This window comes from Macadamia integrifolia, unplaced genomic scaffold (assembly GCF_013358625.1).
Source record: "Macadamia integrifolia cultivar HAES 741 unplaced genomic scaffold, SCU_Mint_v3 scaffold1811, whole genome shotgun sequence".
Taxonomy (NCBI): domain Eukaryota; kingdom Viridiplantae; phylum Streptophyta; class Magnoliopsida; order Proteales; family Proteaceae; genus Macadamia; species Macadamia integrifolia.
The window spans coordinates 50,507-66,438 of NW_024868364.1; the positions used below are offsets into that span (position 1 = coordinate 50,507).

The 15,932-nt window shown below is 33.5% G+C and overlaps 1 long non-coding RNA gene across 4 annotated transcripts; it reads left to right on the forward strand.

The window, feature by feature from the left end:
- The first annotated feature begins 5,605 nt into the window (after positions 1–5,605).
- Positions 5,606–15,907, forward strand: LOC122064900. 4 transcript variants are annotated; one of them, XR_006135856.1, is made up of 6 exons: positions 5,606–5,704; positions 5,892–6,154; positions 6,286–6,375; positions 7,823–7,888; positions 8,415–8,459; positions 15,751–15,906. It is a non-coding gene; the product is annotated as an uncharacterized LOC122064900 (long non-coding RNA). The 4 variants fall into 4 exon arrangements; XR_006135854.1 differs by lacking the exon at positions 5,606–5,704 and adding an exon at positions 14,921–15,296 and having other exon boundaries at positions 5,711–6,154; positions 15,751–15,907; XR_006135853.1 differs by lacking the exon at positions 5,606–5,704 and having other exon boundaries at positions 5,711–6,154.
- The last annotated feature ends 25 nt before the right edge of the window (positions 15,908–15,932 follow it).

Here is a 15,932-nt window from a genome sequence, read left to right on the forward strand (position 1 = left end):
TTAGGGGTGTCAATCAATCGGATTGGGTAGGTTTTGATTGGGGTCTAAACGGGCTTCCACACTATAGGCCCTTGCACCATGATTGATCCGTTTAAATAATCAATACTCATATGCCAGGCATGGACCCATTTAGTCTGATATTGATCTTTAGTCGAGCTACTAATAATCATGCTAAACATGCCTTAGTTGAATTTTAAACGGGCTAATGACACATTTATTTCTAAAGAGACTATAATTGGCTTTAAACGGGCTATAATCAGGCTTTAGACGGTCTCTTAATGTGGCGGACTTAGTAAGAAGGGCTTTAAATGAGCTCTAAGTGGGCCTTAAATAAGTCAAGCCAAGTTGGGCTATTAATCGGTCGGTCCTGATTGGGTAACACCCATTGGGAACTACCTATTAACAAATGTGTCGGGCTGTAGCTCGACATGTTTAATAATCGGATCGGATTGGTTCGGGTTTTAAATGGTCAGATCGGTCAGGCATACCGGTCCAAGCATGCAATTGACACCCCTACCCCTACCCCTACTTCAAAACTTCCTCTCCTTAATAGGTGTAAAGTGAGTGATTAAATGATTAATTCTATAATCAATGACTAAACACAATTAAAAACAACCCAAACTTTAAACACAATAACTCGATAGGATTACATTAAAGGATTTAATTCTTTTTAAACAATCAAATTTTTAATTAAGAAAAGATCAAATGAATTTAAAACCTAACATTGACATATTAAACTCCCTTAAAAGATGGTAAAATTTCCCCGTGTCTTTGGTTGGGATGGCTAATGACGAATAATCATATACAAGGGTTGAATGATAATTTTTTTTTTGGGTAAAGGGTTGAATGATAAATTTGAAGACCATGAAGAGGTGATTAAGTATCTTTTAGGTGTAGCAAAGTTTGTCAACCTTTTAACGGAAAACAGTAAAATCTTTTCAACAATAAAATATGCATTCATTCAAGAATTGTGAAATTAAAAACCATTAATATGATTATGAATAACTGATTATAGAAACAACGCTTCTAACGTACATGTTTAATATGTTTCTAATAGAAACTTGAATCCTATAAATTTGAAATTGTTGGGAAAGTAAATTCATAAAAACAAAAAGTTCATATCCATTGAGAGTAAAATATTAGATAATAAGATGGCAAATTTCTATGGTATTTCGATGATAATCATAGGGTTCTTAGCCTTCATTGTGCCTGCACTAGCATTAAGGATCATCACACCTGCTCCTGAACCATATTCATATATACCACCTGAACCTCGACCAGGATTTTTTCATTACCTAGACACTTGCATAACACATATACATGATGAAGAATGTGGCACAGAAATCATTAAAGCGTTGGCTGGAAAATCCAAAGTTAACAAGCATTGTTGCCATCAACTTGTAGAAATGGGGCATGATTGCCACAATGCATTGGTTGAAGCACTTGGAATAAATCCTGCAAGAGAAACAGATCCAGAATATAAGACGTTCCAATTAATTAAGGAAGGTCTTCCCAAAAATGGTCCAATTGTGTGGAACCAATGCCTGAAAGATACTACTCTTATTCTCCCTCTTATCAATTAATGAAGATCAATGTAACTATAGTTTTCAAGAGAAGAGAGGATGGATATGAAAAATAAAATGAAGGAAAACACTTGTCAATATTTCTTTCACAACATATAATAAAAAGTTCTTCTACTATTTTCCAGATGATTTTAAAAATTAATTTATCTCACAAGTAGGAAAATTAAATTGACATAACATTTCACTTACATCAGATAAAATGAAAGTATCTCCTACATTGTTTTTGTTGTTATTGAAATAGTATCAGATTTCATTTTTTATAACATTAGTTTGGCAAATGCATTGCATATTTCTTATAGTAGTCAATTAGAAATCATTTATTTTTCAATGTTATGTTAATGTTCGTTTTGCTTGATGAACATTTTTTTTTTCTAATATGTCACATGAGAATGTCCTTAGTGCATGAAAGGATCCATTTATAAAGGGTGATACATTCATATTTTGGTAAAACTTAAGCTAATTGAATGAGTAATAAAAATGACAGAAAGTTTAGTCCAAATTCTTAAATATTATGGAGATACCACGTGAAGACAAATATAACAATGATTTTTTTTTATTTTTTATTTTATTGATCTTTGTGTTACACTGATTCTTTTGAACAACAAATGACTCTTTTATTATCTATAAATGTTCCTTCACCATCCTCCAAAAAAATCTAAAATAAAGGAAATTGAGATTCAATTGCAAGGAAAACATAAAAAAGTATGGATGAATTGGCCAATCAAAGTTGTTATTTAGATAATACTTTTGCATTTACCTAATCATCTTTCCATTGGTAATTTTCGGTATGTATTCCAAAATTGCCTACTCGAATAAAGACGATTTTAGCCTTATGAAGTGCTTAACCAAAACAATAACCTATTTTACCCTTATTGCTTCTTAAAACCCTTTCCCCCCAAATTGAAATGAGAAACGTTGTGCTCACCATATTCGGCGGAGGTGAGGTAGAGAAAACCTAACCCTACCTCCGACGATTATGAAGGAGGGCCGAGGTAACATGATTCCGTGCAACTGCTTCGATTGTACGTTCCACAACCAGTAGAGGACTGGAGAGGAAAGGAGGGCTGAGATGATTGACAATATTACAATTCCAAACACACATTCGACAAAATGATCTGATTCTATGCTTGAGCATCAATCCAATGCAGGGATGGAGTGGAGAATCTTTTTCCAATTGCTGTTGAATTTATTGTCTGTTAATAGCGGAGGACTTAACGATCAACAATAATTTTTTTTCCATTATTGTGTGGAACGCTCTATTTTTGAATGAGGGCTTAACCTCTTGTTTTGCTAAAAATCTTAGACCTAGAATCCAAATTGATGACAAAAAATGAACGGATTCAAAAGGGGAAAGTTACCTTTGATTTGCAAAGGTACTTAATAAGCTTTGGTGGAGAGGAAGGCTCGTTTCTTATATCATCGGCTTCTCAATTCATCGCTTATAGACCACTGAATTGGAGATCTCTCTTGCCAACGAGTCTTTGAAGTTGAGAAGGGGGTTTTGTAGATTGAAGATCACTGGTTAGGATCGAAAACTATTTAAAATTGCCAGAGAAGATGCAGATAAGCTGACTTCTAAGCAAGTCTTAGTTTGTTGAACAGTAGTGCTTGATCTTCATGTGTAGGCTCAAGAATTGATTTTGTATGCACTTGTGGTGAAATTTTAACATTGATTTCATAAGGATTACCTTGAGCAGGTTCTTGAAAGCTCATAATATCTACTCCTACAAGAATACTTTTCAAATCTGAAATCTCTTCAAGAATAACATTTTGTATTTTAACACTCCCACTAGCTACTCTTCACCCTTAATAGATTTTGTCGTAATGGATAATAAATTTGTATACCCTTTAGATTGTTCTAGATCATAGTTAACAAATTCGGATTTGGGAATTATTCGGACGGAGAATTATTCGGAATAATTCGGATGATTAATTGAAGGATTCGGTAAAAAAAGCGGTCAAAAAAGCTTATTGGGTTTTTTTTTTTTTTTTTGGTTTTTTTTTTTAAATAATGTTTAAATAAACCGAATAATTCAGTTTAATTCGGATTTGGTCCGAATTATTCGCGATTTATATTCAGTTTTGAAAAAGTTGCGAATTTTAAAGAATTTTATTTTTAATTCGGATTCGGTCCGAATTTTTGATAAAATTTAGAAAAATTCGGTTCGGCCGAATAATTCGCGAATTATTCGGCCGAATTGATAACTCTGTTCTAGATAAGCCATAAAGAAATCACTCGCAGATCTCAGATCAAGTTTTCTTTCATTTGAGTTGTACCTTTGTTTTTGCATGACAACTCTATATATGCAGATGCTTGAAGCTTGACTTTCTCTTGATCTATAGTTTATATGGAATTTTAGATATAAGTGTGCTTGTTTGTAACCAGACATTTTTGTAGATTTTGTGGTGATGGATAATAAATTTATATACCCTTTAGATTGTTCTAGATAATCCATAAAGAAATCACTCGCACATCTTGGATCGAGTTTGCTTTCGTTTGAGTTGTACCTTTGTTTTTGCATGACAACTCTATATATGTAGATGTATGAAGCTTGACTTTCTCCTGATCCATAGTTTATATGGAATTTTATATATAAGTGTGCTTGTTTGTAACCAGACATTTTTGTCCTCTTAAAAATGATGTGGTAGTACATTAAAAAAAAAAAAATCTAATAATGTAGTTTTGCAAAGAGAGAGAGAGAGAGAGAGAGAGAGAGAGAGAGAGAATTTATATGTACATGCGCCCAACCACACCCTCCTCTATTCTCAGCCTCTGCCCTCCTCTCCCCTAACCCAACCTTGTGCTATTGGTAAACTAGCCTTATTATTATTATTATTATTATTTGCTAGATGGATAATTTTATTAAAAAATGAAAGTATAAAAAAATAAAGTACAATCACCAAATCCAGCACAAGCACAGGATCCCACTTTCGGCATAGCCATCAGTAGGACCCCAAGCATCCCAATAATGAAACCTATAATAAGGTATAAAAGCTTCATCCCTTGCCATCAATTCTGAAATATGATTCAGAAAAGCAGCATTGAAGGACGAGCACTTCTCTTTAGTTGCTTTCTTAGTTAGATAATCAGTCACCGAGTTCCCCTCTCTGAAATTATGAGTGATTTAATTTCCACATTACCGTCTCCAAGTAAGGTCTGATGTGCATCCATCGCTAAAGAGCAAGCCATGGAATTTTCCCTTTTTGGACCACCATTACCATTGCTGCTGAATCCAATTCTATCCATAGACAAGGAATAACTATCTCTTTCTCTTTCATGAGTCCCTTCATTAGACCTTCAACCTCAGCTTCATAAATTTCTTTAACTCCCAAGTACACACTAAATGACCACAAACATCTACCATTATGATATCTCATGATCTCTCTTGCACCTGCGTTGCCTAGATTCCCCAGAGAACTTCCATCAAAATTTAGCTTTACCCATTTAGTTGGTGATTTACACCAGAAAACTTCCAAGGGAGGATTGATTCCAGCGCTAAGAATATTCAGGCCCTCCTTTCTTTCTTCATCAAAATAAGGTAACCTAGCCTTATTTACTCCTCTCTTTCTTCAGTCACTGTAGTACTCGGAGAACCCACTCTGCTCTTCACTGTTGTGTGTCCATTACAGTTACTACTTTGATGGAGGCTATGTTTATAGTTGATCTACCTCTTACACCATAAAGTGGAGAAGGGTACTCGTTCCATTGGTGAAGCCTGCTTCATGACTTAATACCCATGTTTTGTAGTAAAATTCAGAAAGTCAACACGATCCTATAAATTGAATTCCAATACTAAATAGTTTCATTCCAAACCTTTCCTAAGAATCTAGAACCAGAACTTCCTATGAAATCAACTGTCATTGCACTGTGAGGTCTCTTAGGAGCCATTTGGTATCGTTCTTAAAAAACATTTCTATCGTTTTTTCATTTTATTGGAACAGAAAAATGTAAAAAACTGTTTGGTACGCCCGGGCTGTGTTTCAGTTTTTATGAAAAAAAAAAAAAAAAAAACGAAAAATGAGCCAAAAGTCGGAACTGCAAAAGTGAGTTCCGACTATGTAGTTTTGTTTCAAAATCCCAAATTTGGAACTATCGTTCCTGATAGCTGGAGCGAGAGTAGGTAAACTCTTCTTCTTTCTTCTTCTCTCTTCTTCTTTCTTCTTCTCCTCTATTCTCTTCTCTCTTCTTCTCTCTTCTTCTCCTATGTTCGCTTCTCTCTTCTTCTCTTCTTCTCTCTTCTTCTCCTCTGTTCCAAAAATGTGAAAGTTCCGATAAAAATCCCTCTAACCCTTCTTTACCCACTGAAGACTTGCCGCGGAAAACCAGGGTACTGACCACCGAAGGCCATCTTCCTCCTTCCCTTTCACTTTGAGCATACTCCTCTCTTCAATAACCTCCACCACCGAAGGCCAATCATCAAGATCTCAAGGCACTACTCAGCTGCCGACGTTTCAAAATGAGTGAAAGGACTGCCATGGCTGCAAGCCCTTGAGGTTTTCTTCTTTAACTTGAGCACCTGATGACGAGCCGAGGGAAGTGTAGGTCTTCTTCGTCAGGCATCTGTGCCGAGGTATGTAAACCCTTTTGTGGTTTGATTTTCCTTTTGCCCAATTTTTTCTTCTTCGTGAATTGGATATTTCATTTTTTCCCCAAAATTCTGGAGTCAAATTTTATAGCTTTACTGTTGTTTTTCTATTCCAGTAAATCAAGCTAAATTCTGCATTCAGAAGCTCCAAGAAAAGGAAGAAGATGGCCATGGTCATGCAAATGCCTTGCCAATCCTTTAAAACCGTGAGTTTAATTGTCCTCACCTTTCTCCGGGTTCCTACTCAAATTCCTGATATTTGATCGAGCTCTGTATTGATTGGATTACCTGTGTTGTTGATAAAATTTTAGGAAGAAATTCCTGAACTCTGAATTAGCTCTATATGAATTGGGTTTCTTTTGTAGATAAATTTGAGGAAGGCGATAATGGAATGTTAATATCTGTAATGTAAACAAGTTTATAATGGACTACCGATGGTCTGATGGACAAGTGTATTAAGTCTTTTTCAGCTCTGTTTATATCCTTGTAAACTATTATATGTAAAACTTCCATTTGGAAAATTTACAAGTTATTTTTTACCTGTTGATTTTTTCTTTTCAATGTCATTGTAAGATTTTCTAATATTTGTTTGCCAATTATTTTAGTAGAATCATTTAAAATATATGGTTAGATTTGCCTTGTGATTTTTTGGAAACATTACCATCCTTTGTTATTTGGATAACTATCCTAAAAATAATTACATAAATTGTCATTATAACCAAATTTGAATTATGCTGCCACTATGATGGTTGTTAGAACAATATATGGATGGGTCCCATAGATACATAGGCCACATGTAGTCCATCCAAGGAAATACAAAAGAAAAAAAAAAGGTTGCCCTTCAAGTTATTGAAAATTTTATAAGGGAAGATTTTGCAGTCCAATGTTTTTTTTTTCCCTTTCATTTTCCCTGGTAAGCCAAGCTAAAATATCACTACAAAGAACCTCTCCACCTCAAGCTATTTCCTTGTTCAATTACATGATCATGTTGATAAAAGAAATTCTTTTATTCTATTAGATGGGATAGGGTTGAGTTTGTTGGTGTTGTTACTTGCCTTCTATGTTGATAAAACCTTTTCTGGAAGAATCATGAGAAAGGTGAGATGCCAAACTATGTCTTGAAAATAATTGCCATTTGCCAATGACAATAATTATCTAGTATCATATTTTTAGAAATTACCTTGGTATCCCAAAGTCTTAGAGAAAATGTGATGAGTTCATCCGTCAGCAATATTAATTGTAGGCCATGTCCATGTTACATTGTGTTACCATTAATTCATGTTTCTACAAAATTTTGCCAGTTGTCTCTGAGCTAGCAGTCCCAAAAGTACATCTAAATCTCTATGTTCCCTCATTCTCAGTGTAATAGCGTTCTTCTTCACATTTTTTGAGAGAAAAGAAGATAGTTCCTAAATCAGATCCCCCAAGTATCAAATATATCAATGATTTGTATCAATTTTTTGATCAGAGGTCCATTTATAAATATTCTGTATTACTCAAAATATTTTCCTAACTACCATCATTTTCTAGTGTTAATTGAAAGTACTATTCGATCATGACATGAATTGACAAGTTGTGGTAGACAGTAACTTGGTTCCTTGCTGTTTTGGTGTTGTATATTGATTAAGTTCCTGTATATGTGTCTTGGTGCAGTGGCAATCTCATGGTGATGACTGGAGCGGGAATAAGCACAGAGTGTGGGATTCCTGATTATAGAAGGTTTATGTTTCCTCTTCTTATCTATCTGTACATTGTAACTTGTCAAATTTTGAAAGTTGATTTTAATATATCATTGCTTGCATATATTCTGTCTCACAATCCAGCAGACAATTTTCCATTTTTGGATGAAACTACTTTTGTTATAGTAAGAAACAATGGGAGTTTTTGAATGAGACATGGTGCCTTTCACTTAGATACTTGGTTCAGCTGTATGAAAAATTGTTTGACTGCAGATTGACAGATCTTGTTGAGGCTTTATTGAAGAAACTGTTGATTAGACAGGGTCTAATCATGGTAATGAAGTCACCAACTAATGCCAATCTATCTTGTCCAAGTTGAACTGAAAGACCTGTTGATTATTTAACTATCACCAAGAACATTATTATATTGAGTAGAGGAGATTCTTTTTTAATACTTGTAATTTAATGAGAAAATATCATTTTTGCAGGTATTTTTAGATTTTGTTGTACTGTTTCAAGAATACCTATTTTAATTACTAACATAACTTCTTCCCTCTTTTTTGCAGTCCAATGGAGCTTATAGTTCTGGTTTCAAACCAATTACACATCAGGTGATTTGATAGCCTGTAGACAACAGTCTATTCCTCCTATATCAAAATGTTCCTCCAATGTTATTTTTATAATGAGAAACGAACTATCTTAGCATATGAAACTTCTGAAGCAAGAGTGAGACCTTTGTACAGTTCTCAAGCCTGATGAATTCCTAGTTCATAAATATACTCGATATTATTATTATCAACAAGCTTGGTTAAAAGGAAATGAACCATGAAGAAAAAGGAATAGGAGAGGTCATAATAACATAAACAAGACTGTCCAGGTCATATTCTAAAGTCTGGATGCAGAAAAGAAGACATGACAAATTACTCCAATTAAGAGTTAACAATGGAAGGAAAAAGAAACTTGGCAAGTAAATTATGCAGCACATTAACTTTACATCACTCTGGATTATGTTCTGCGGAAGGCGCCTAACCAAAGGCGGGAATGATGATAGGGTTTGCAAAAATTCAGGCTTCAAGGGACAATCTTGGTAGAAAGGGAGTGAATGAAAGCCATGTCTTTGGATTAAGGCTATATTTGAGGTTGACAGTGAACCTTACCTTGAAATTACTCCAATTAAGAGTTAACAATGGAAGGAAAAAGAAACTTGGCTCAAGCTCAACATCAACATCATCCACACCACCGTCCACTTCGAATGAGTACATGAAAGGATATCTGGAAGGAACACTTAAAGGATTAGAGGACCAAACAAATAAGATGAAAGACATCCTCCAAGCATTCAAGTCTTTCGACTTGGACAAAAAGTGAACATTTGGGGAATTATGTAACAATTAACTTGGACAAGGCATTGTTAATAATGTATTTTTATTCATCCTTTTGAAACCATGGGTGTTTTTAGTTGGTATGTAATATTTTATTGTCCCAAAGGATTTATATGCTTATAGTATTTTAATGTTATCTTTGTAATTATTGCTTAAAAGAAAAGAAAAGAGAGAAAACAAAAACCGTTTCTGAAACAAGCATTACCAAACGGTAGAACTGTCGTTTTTTGGTTCTGAAACTGTTCTAGAAACAGATTCACCAAACATCATTAAATCGTTTAAAAACGGCGTTTTGACACAGAAACTGAAATTTTCGTTTTTGACACGAAACGGAGTTTCTGGAACAGAAACGATACCAAACGGAGCCTTAGTTTACAATGTGGTCTCCTAGTTTACAATACTAATGCAGATTTCGGAACTTTTTCAACCACCCATTCAGTTACAAAGAAAAACTTTAAAGCCCTAGGAACTTAATAGAGATAACCTCATTGAAATATAAGTTATTTCTTTGTTCAAAACCCTAGAAATAGAAATGAAGATATGCAAAGGAATTCCAATTCGTTCCCACTTGAGAGAAAGAGAGACTTTCAAAGCTTCAACGTCCTTTGTAGTAACTCCAATGGCATCCCTCTCTATCTGCTATCAAATAGATTGAAACAATAAAAAGAAAAAAAGAGAACTTGTCCCTTTATCTGTAACCCCACTTCTCCCATGAAACTTGCCACTACAATCCTCGATTCCAATTAGATCTCTCCCCCCAAAATTTGAGTCTATCCATGTATATGGAGCATTATTCCTCCATGAGAACCATTCAACTTTCATTCAAAGCAATGAAGCACACTAAACACCCCGTGTGAGTGGCCCTAAGAAGGTAATAGGAGTCGAACTCAGAACCACATGCTTTCTGAGGTGAAAGTCCCTTGCCAACTCGACTACTCCATGGGGGTTCTGCTAGATATTACCTTATTGAGCCCTTTGTCTAGATTATATAGTGCAATCTTTAGAGTCTCATTCCATAAATTCTCGAGCAACGTGGAAGTAGATATCATGTTTTTAGCCATGTCCATTAGATTAGAGTATGACTCTTCTTCTCAGCTATACTATTTAGTTAAGTATCAAGTGTGGTGTATTGTGCTGCAATTTCATATTTTTCAAGAAAACTTGAGGAATTATGTAAGAATTCCAGTTACATTATTCTTCTCCATGGGTAGTTTTTACTTGGGGTATCAAATCTGAGCCCGCACCAGTAGGCCCGACCGAGCACGACACGTCTACGGCTTGACCTGGACCGGCCATGTCGGGCTCATGTTTGTTAAACGGGTGTTCACTGTGCAAGTAGTTAGCCTGTCGGGTGTCCGATCAAACTGACACATTTATATGCCCGGCTTGAACCGACTCGTTGTAGCCCGACCCAACCCAACCCCATTTAATACTACATAAAATTCTTATTTTGCCACTACTAGTAAGAAACAAATTAAGTTTTCTTACCCTTTGCTTTGTAATAGGATTTGATTTAATTAAGCTTTATTACCTTTGCTTTGTAATAGGATTTGATTTAATTAAGCTTTATTTTGTAAGTTGTACATGTCATAATCTCTTCTTTTTCTTTGTAAGAACAACCATAATCTCATATCATTTCTCTTTTTTTATTACAGATTTACCTCACATATTTCTAGGCATTCAACCAACTTAAGAAAATAATTTTTGGGTAGGCACGTTTAAAGCCTGTTTAGATCCCGTTTAGTCTTAAATAGGTTTGCAGTCCCGTTAAAGCCCAGTTAAGACCCGTTAAGGAAGCCCGATCAAAGCCCGACACTGATCGACCCAATTATAAACCATACCATACCTCCAAAGCTAGGCCCGTTTACTTAAACAGGCATTCACGGTGCAAAGCTTCCAGGTGGTCAAGCCCGATTAAGCCCGATTGAGACCGGCGCAGCCCGACCAGTTGACACCCCTAGTTTTTACAATCTTGATGTCCTTTTTTCAGTTGTCTTTCAATTCTTTATTTTAATATCCCTTTTTTTGACAAATCTTTCGATTATTTTCCTGGATATTTGTGCTAATCTTCTATGCCATAATATTGCAGAATTTTCGTTTAACAACTTTTATTTCATTCCAAACATTGTCTTCACATGTAGGAATAAAATATATATATATATATATATATACTAGTAAGAAATACATGTGCAGATGCACGTGGGAACATAAATGAGTAATATTAATTCAAAGTTTCATTTGTTCTCTTATGTTGAGAGAGAGGGAGAGAGAGAGAGACGTGAAAATGCATGTGAGAACATAAATGAGTAATTTTCAATAAAAGTTTCATTTGTTTCTCTTACGTTGTGTGTGTGTGTGTGTGAGAGAGAGAGAGAGGAGAGAGAGAGAGAGATTGTCCATTTAAATTTTTAGAGATAAAGAGAGAATGCAATAACTTAAATTTATAAAAATAAAAGAGAGATTATTTGAAATAGAGTATCTAAATCTCCTACATTTGTAACGTAACTTTAAAATTTAAAATTATTTCAAGAAGCCGATGAATATTTGCTACAACAAATAATAATTATTTTGGGATAAGATCAAATGGTATTGCTTAATCTTTTTCTATTTTAATTTTTTTTCCTTTTTTGTCTTTATCTTCTTCAACATCTATGATTCTTCTTTTGTCCGCATTTCGTTCTTTCATAGTATCTATAACAATGCTTCTTGATTTTCGACTTCCTTCATTTTTTTAATCCATTTTGAAGTAGAAATAGTAGTTCTTTGATAGGCACACATCCAATTTTTGTTTGTACTGCGACACATGAAAATAAAGTTGTTATTATCACTATATATTAATATAATATTTTATTTTAATATAATTCTTAAAATCAAACTAACATTCAATATTTATACATTTTTTGATGATCTTGCATATTCAATTGCTGAACATCCTATAGGTGTTTTAAGTTCATCAAAGATTATCACGGTTATTGTTTGAGTTGAGTCTTTGATCTTGAATTTTTCGAAGTACCTATCAATGAGTAAAATTTATTAGTTTTCTATATTATTAAAGAAAATATGATATATATTAATGAAATTGAGTAGAATACTTACTTTTGTGTATATTCTGTATCATCATTTTGACAATTGTCACATGTTGCATGATCTCCGTTTAATTGTACCTTTTTTTTTACATGTTTTGCATGCATTGTACCATAGCTTTTCATTCTCCAGATTGACAATATTTCTTTCAAAATAATAATATTGATTCTGCAAATATGTAATATGATATAAATAAAATATATTAGAATCATATGACTTCAATATAAACAAATAAATAAAATTGATGTAATTTTTTTCTTATCAAGATTGTTTTATATTCTTTGTCTGTTAAATCTATCATTTCGATCCGTTCAACTTTCTTGTATTTATCTTCGTTAGAAGTTTTGAGAAGTATTTTCTTCGATCCATATTTTGATGTGAACCTGCACAATAAATTTTAACATTGTTATATATAATAAAAATAAATAAATCAATGTATAATAATTTGAATAAATTTATTATATACCATTTTTTTTAATTCATCCACTTCTATGGTCATTGGATTTATATCAATTATTGTAAATGCTGTTATGCCAAGTGAGCCACCTACACATTTAAAAATTGTTTAGTTTATTAAAATAAATATATAATATTTATTAATATATATACATTACCTTGGCAGTCTATCTGTTTAATTGATGAAAAAGCAATCATAGGATTTTCTCCTTTAACATCCATCAATTTGCTTCCTTCATTTATTGCATAATTGTCCCATAACGTGAGCATTACTAGAGCAGATCTATTGATAATATAAATTAAGTGTTATGATTAGTAAAAAAAAAAATATAAATGATGATATAAATTATATTTAAAAATGTGAGAAACTTATTCTTTGTCGATTATTTTAATTTCTCTCTTATTCGTTTTCACGCCTTTGGTTGTTGTTATGGATAACACATTTTGTACCTCTACAAGGATTCCAATAATATATGGACAAAACAATTAAAAGAATGAAGTTAGTATCTTATTAATTTGAATAATTATAAGTGATTATTGCATTAATGTGTAAAAACCAAAATATCATTTTTCTTCATAAAGAATGAAATATAACTACTTGCCTAATAATTTATTGCTCTTATCAATGTCCCATTTCAATTCATTGATATTGATGAATTGATATCTTGACTTTTCTACATTTAAGTGGACATCAACTTCTTCAATTTTTGTATTGTTGTTTAGAGTCAATTCATGTTCTTTGTTTACATTTGTGAACTTTGGATTGACTCTTTTGACAGTTGACAATCATTTAAAGGTGGAATGAATTAGAAATCTCTTACGAGATAAAACAAAACAAGTTATATTACAGAGTATGCATACACATAAGTTGCGCTACTTAAATCGTCTTCTTAATCGACCTTGGGCAAAAACCTTAGTTATTTATATCACATTTGTGAATAATTTGGAAGAAAAATCTGCCAAATGTTATACATGTACCATATTGGAGTTGGAAAAATAAGAATTTGTGAAGATGATGGTGATAGATGGCTGGTTTATATTTAAAGAGTCCCTCCGGATCATTATATTAGACAAGAAAAATCATTTTAAACCAAATGAGCTATGGAATGGCGACATCGAGACTGACTTGATTAAGCTCCAAGAGTGACATCACATTTCCTCCATAAGACTCAGCTACAATAGCCACACAAAATCACATGACATCTAATGGAAAATGAGTCATTTTTCAACAGTCAGAGGGTATAATTATCCAATCCATCTATAACTTGGGCAGGCTACCAATGAGGCAGTAAGGTACCTAGATGGTCTAGGAAACATTACAATGCTTTCAGCAATCCCACAGGACAACTCAAGTCAGTCTTACCCAAAAAGTTCAAATAGAATAAAAGAAAACAACTTATTATGAAACAACATCTTATTAGAACTTTATTACACCATCGAATGCAAGATAAACGTAAAATCCCTAGTGTAACAAAAAATTAAATTTACACTAATCATCATTTTATTCATTAAAATTTAAATAAATAACAAAAACCTTCCAGTCTTCAGGGACCAACACTAAGCAATGCAAGAAAAGGATAGGACACATCTCTCTCTTGTCCTACTCCATAATTACTTTTATTAAAATTTTAATTTAATTAGTTGTTCAAGTCTTGCAGATTAGTAATTGGCTAGTATCTATTGCACTTCAGATTTGATTTTACCTTTGTATATCCAAGGTTTTGTATGTTGAATTTGGCGATGATGAAGGAATGGCCACCAGGATGGATTGGAGGCGGCAACCCCCTAGAGAGAACAATGCTAAGTAAAAAAAAAATCAGGATCGATTGGAGGCGGCAACCCACCGGAGAGAACAATGCTAAAAAAAAAAATTTCAGAAGGAATAATTGGAATAAAAGCAAAGAGATGAAATGATTACCTGCTCCAAAAAAAAAATTTTCCAGAAGGAATAATTGGAATAAAAGCAAAGAGATGAGATGCTTACCTGCTCCAAAAAACTTTCGATTGGAGGCTGCAACCCACCGGAGAGAACAATGCCAAAAAAAATTTCCAATTATTAAAATTTTAATTTAATTGGTTGTTCAAGTTTTGCAGATTAGTAACTGGCTAGTATCTATTACACTTCAGATTTGATTTTACCTTTGTATATCCAGGGTTTTGTATGTTGAATTTGGCGATGATGAAGGAATGGCCACCAGGATCGATTGGAGGCAGCAACCCACCGGAGAGAACAATGCTAAGTAAAAAAAAAAATCAGGATCGATTGGAGGCGGCAACCCACCGGAAAGAACAATGCTAAAAAAAAAATTTCCAGAAGGAATAATTGGAATAAAAGCAAAGAGATGAGACGATTACCTACTCCAAAAAACTTTCTTCTCACCGGAAATAGCTAAATCGGGTGGCGAAGGAGAATCGAAGCAATCAAAGTTTGAAGATGGAGAAAACTGAAGGAAGTGAGTGATCTCTGATTGAGTGCAGATGCGCTCAAGGAAGGCGAGGTAGGGGATACCAGGTCTTGGTCGGTTAAAGGTCAGTGGTTATTTATCACTATATTTAGTTATAGTAATTAAATTTTATATATTTAGTTATAGTAATTAAATTTTAAAAGATTTAGAAGATCTTTTATTTTTGGGAAAAATGGATGCATTCAAGATTTAGAGAAAGTGGAGGGCACCAAAAAGAATAGAAACAATAAGGAATATGAAAAAAGTGATAATGAAGAAGTTAAGGTATTTAAATAAATAAGAAAGGTAAAATAATCCAAGAAAAGATTAGCCACGAAGCATGAGTACATACTTTTATATAATAGTATAGTATGATATATATATACTATTATATAAAAGTATGAAGTGCTGGTACCCTTTATATTTTTATAATACTTAAATACTCTCTAATTGGAATTTTTTTACTACTCTAATATCTCCATGTCACGTCCCTTCTCTATCTTTCTCACTTTCCATTTTTTGTGAAACTCTTGTCCTAGGCACGTAACAAATATCAGATCTGAAAATTCCAAGATCGAAATGTCTCTTTATCTGAAATTCTAAGCAGCGAAATCAAACTTTTGATTATCTATTCAACCTCATCAACTAAACTGTGATGAAGCCTTCTCGATCTCCGGTGAATCTCATTCTAACTATCCCTGGATGAATACAATTTACTTTA